Source organism: Triticum dicoccoides, chromosome 5B (genome assembly GCF_002162155.2).
Source record: "Triticum dicoccoides isolate Atlit2015 ecotype Zavitan chromosome 5B, WEW_v2.0, whole genome shotgun sequence".
In the NCBI taxonomy this organism is placed as follows: Eukaryota; Viridiplantae; Streptophyta; class Magnoliopsida; order Poales; family Poaceae; genus Triticum; species Triticum dicoccoides.
In genome coordinates, this window is record NC_041389.1 from 372220201 (window position 1) to 372224771 (window position 4571).

The following is a 4571-nucleotide window of genomic DNA, read 5'->3' on the forward strand; positions in this document are numbered from 1 at the left end:
GGGTCGCACAAGGAGGTGGTGCCCCCCCCCCACAAGGGGAGTCCGAATAGGACAAGGGGAAGGGGGCGCGGCCCCTCTTTCCCTCTGCCCCTCCCTCTCCTTCCTTCTCCTCCTAGTTGGACTAGCAAAGGGGGAACCTACTCCTACTTGGAGTAGGACTCCCCCCTTGGGCACGCCTGTTGTGGACGGCCGGCCCCCTCCTCTCCTCATTTATATACGGGGGAGGGGGTCACCCCATAGACACACAAGTTAATCTTTTAGCCGTGTGCGATGCCCCCTCCATAGATTTCCACCTCGGTCATATCGTCGTAGTGCTTAGGCGAAGCCCTGCTGGTAACTTCATCATCACCATCACCATGTCGTCGTGCTAACGGAACTCTCCCTTGGCCTCAGCTGGATCTAGAGTTCGAGGAACGTCACCGAGCTGAACGTGTGCAGATCATGGAGGTGTCGTGTGTTTGGTACTTGATCGGTTGGATCGCAAAGACATTCGAATACATCAACCACGTTACTTAACGCTTCCGCGCTCTGTCTACGAGGGTACGTGGACACACTCTCCCCCTCGTTGCTATGCATCACCTAGATAGATCTTGCGTGATCAGAGGATTTGTTTTGAAATTACTGCATTCCCCAACAGTGGTATTAGATCAAGGTTTATGTGTAGATGTTATATGCACGAGTAGAACACAAAGAGTTGTGTGCGATAATAGTCATACTGCTTGACAGCATGTCATACTTTGATTCAGCGGTATTGTTGGATGAAGCGGCCCGGACCGACAATACATGATCGCGTTCATGAGACCGGTTCTACCGACGTGCATATGCACATAGGTGGCTGGCGGGTGTCTGTTTCTCCAACTTTAGTTGAATCGAGTGTGGCTACACCCGGTCCTTGTTGAAGGTTAAAACAGCACACTTGACAAAAAATCGTTGTGGTTTTGATGCGTAGGTAAGAACGGTTCTTGCTAGAAGCCCGTAGCAGCCACGTAAAACTTGCAACAACAAAGTAGAGGACGTCTAACTTGTTTTTGCAGGGCTTGCTATAATGTGATATGGTCAACGCATGATGTGATATAAATTGTTGTATGAGATAATCATGTTTTTGTAACAAAGTTATTGGCAACTGGCAGGAGCCATATGGTTGTCGCTTTATTGTATGCAATGCAATCGCCATGTAATTGTTTTACTTTATCACTAAGCGGTAGCGATGGTCGTAGTAACAATAGTTGGTGAGACGACAACGATGCAATCATGGAGATTAAGGTGTCGCACCGGTGACGATGGAGATCATGACGATGCTTCGGTGATGGAGATCATGAGCACAAGATGATGATGGACATATGATGTCACATATTTTGATTGCATGTGATGTTTATCCTTTATGCATCTTATTTTGCTTAGTACAGCGGTAGCATTATAAGATGATCCCTTACTAAATTTCAAGGTATAAGTGTTCTCCCTGAGTATGCACCGTTGCTACAGTTCGTCATGCCGAGACACCACGTGATGATCAGGTGTGATAAGCTCTACATTCACATACAATGGGTGCAAGCCAATTTTGCACAGGAAGAATACTCGGGTTAAACTTGACGAGCCTAGCATATGCAGATATGGCCTCAGAACACTGAGACCGAAAGGTTGAGCGTGAATCATATAGTAGATATGATCAACATAGTGATGTTCACCATTGAAAACTACTCCATCTCACGTGATGATCGGACATGGTTTAGTTGATTTGGATCACGTGATCACTTAGATGATTAGAGGGATGTCTATCTAAGTGGGAGTTCTTAAGTAATATCATTAATTGAACTTTAATTTATCATGAATTTAGTACCTGATAGTATTTGGCATATCTATGTTGTTGTAGTTCAATGGCATGTGCTACCGTTCCTTTGAATTTTAATGCGTTCCTAGAGAAAGCTAAGTTGAAAGATTATGGCAGCAACTACATGGACTGGGTCCGTAACTTGAGGATTATCCTCATTGCTGCACAGAAGAATTACGTCTTGGAAGCACCGTTAGGTGTACCACCCGCGCCAGCAACTGCAGACATTATGAATGCCTGGCAGACGCATGTTGATGACTAATCGATAGTTCAGTGTGCCATGTTTTACGGTTTAGAATCGGGACTTCAAAGACGTTTTGAACGTCATGGAGCATATGAGATGTTCCAAGAGTTGAAGTTAATATTTCAAGCAAATGCCCGAGTTGAGAGATATGAAGTCTCCAACAAGTTCTACAGCTACAAAATGGAGGAGAATAGTTCTGTCAGTGAACACATACTCAGAATGTCTGGGTACCATAACCACTTGACTCAACTGGGAGTTAATCTTCCTGATGATAGTGTCATTGATAGAGTTCTTCAATCACTACCACCAAGCTATAAAGGCTTCGTGATGAACTATAATATACAAGAAATGAACAAGAGTATTCCCGAGCTCTTCGCAATGCTAAAGGTTGCGGAGGTAGAAATCAAAAAGGAGCATCAAGTGATGATGACCACTAGTTTCAAGAAAAAGGGCAAAGGGAAGAAGGGTAACTTCAAGAAGAACGGCAAAAAAGTTGCTGCTCAAGAGAAGAAACCCAAGTCTAGACCTAAGCCTGAAACTGAGTGCTTCTACTGCAAAGGAACTGGTCACTGGAAGCGGAACTGCCCCAAGTATTTGGCGTATAAGAAGGATGGCAAAGTGAAAGTTATATTTGATATACATGTTATTGATGTGTACCTTACTAATGCTCATAGTAGCGCCTGGGTATTTGATATTGGTTATGTTGCTCATATTTGCAACTCGAAACAGGTGCTACAGATTAAATGAAGATTGGCTAAGGACGAGGTGACGATGCGCGTGGGAAATGGTTCCAAGGTCGATGTTATCGTCGTCGGCATGCTACCTCTACATCTACCATCGGGATTGGTTTTAGACCTGAATAATTGTTATTTGGTGCCAGTGTTGAGCATGAACATTATATCTGGATCTTGTTTGATGCGAGACGGTTATTCATTTAAATCAAAGAATAATGGTTATTCTATTTACATGAGTAATATCCTTTGTGGTCATGCATCCTTGATGAGTGGTCTATTTTTGTTGAATCTCGATAGTGATGATACACATATTCATAATATTGAAACCAAAAGATGCAAAGTTAATAATGATAGTGCAACTTATTTGTGGCACTACCGTTTGGGTCATATCGGTGTAAAGCGCATGAAGAAACTCCATGCTGATGGACTTTTGGAATCACTTGATTATGAATCACTTGGTGCTTGTGAACCGTGCCTCATGGGCAAGATGACTAAAACTCCGTTCTCCGGAAAAATGGAACGAGCCGTTGACTTGTTGCAAATAATACATACTGATGTCTGTGGTCCAATTAGTATTGAGGCTCATGGTGGGTATCATTATTTTCTTACCTTCACATATGATTTGAGCAGATATGGTTATATCTACTTAATGAAGCATAAGTCTGAAACATTTGAAAAGTTCAAAGAATTTCAGGGTGAAGTGGAAAATCATTGTAACAAGAAAATAAAGTTTCTACGATCTGATCATGGAGGAGAATATTTGAGTTACGAGTTTGGTCTTCATTTGAAACAACATGGGATAGTTGCACAATTAACGCCACCTGGAACACCACAGTGAAATGATGTGTCCGAATGTCGTAACCGTACTTTACTGGATATATATGGTGCGATCTATGATGTCTCTTACTGATTTACCGCTATCGTTTTGGAGTTATGCTTTAGAGATGGTTGCATTCACTTTAAATAGGGCACCATCAAAATCCGTTGAGATGACGCCTTATGAACTATGGTTTGGCAAGAAACCAAAGTTGTCCTTTCTTAAAGTTTGGGGCTGCGATGCTTATGTGAAAAAGCTTCAACCTGATAAGCTCGAACCCAAATCGGAGAAGTGCGTCTTCATACGATACCCAAAGGAAACTATTGGGTGATTCTTCTATCACAGATCCGAAGGCAAAATCTTTGTTGCTAAGAATGGATCCTTTCTAGAGAAGGAGTTTCTCTCGAAAGAAGTGAGTGGGAGGAAAGTAGAACTTGATGAGGTAATTGTACCTTCTCCCTTATTGGAAATTAGTTCTTCACAGAAATTAGTTCCTGTGATTCCTACACCAATTAGTGAGGAAGCTAATGATGATGATCATGAAGCTTCAGATCAAGTTACTACCGAACCTCGTAGATCTTCTAGAGTAAGATCCGCACCAGAGTGGTATGGTAATCCTGTTCTGGAAGTCATGTTACTAGACCATGATGAACCTACAAACTATGAGGAAGCAATGATGACCCAGATTCCGCAAAATGGCTTGAGGCCATGAAACCTGAGATGGGATCCATGTATGATAACAAAGTGTGGACTTTGGTGGACTTGCCCGATGATCGGCAAGCCATAGAAAATAAATGGATCTTTAAGAAGACGACCGACACAAATGGTAATGTTACTGTTTAGAAAGCTTGACTTGTTGCAAAAGGTTTTCGACAAGTTCAAGGAGTTGACTACGATGAGACTTTATCACCCGTAGCGATGCTTAAGTCTATCTGAATCATGTTAGCA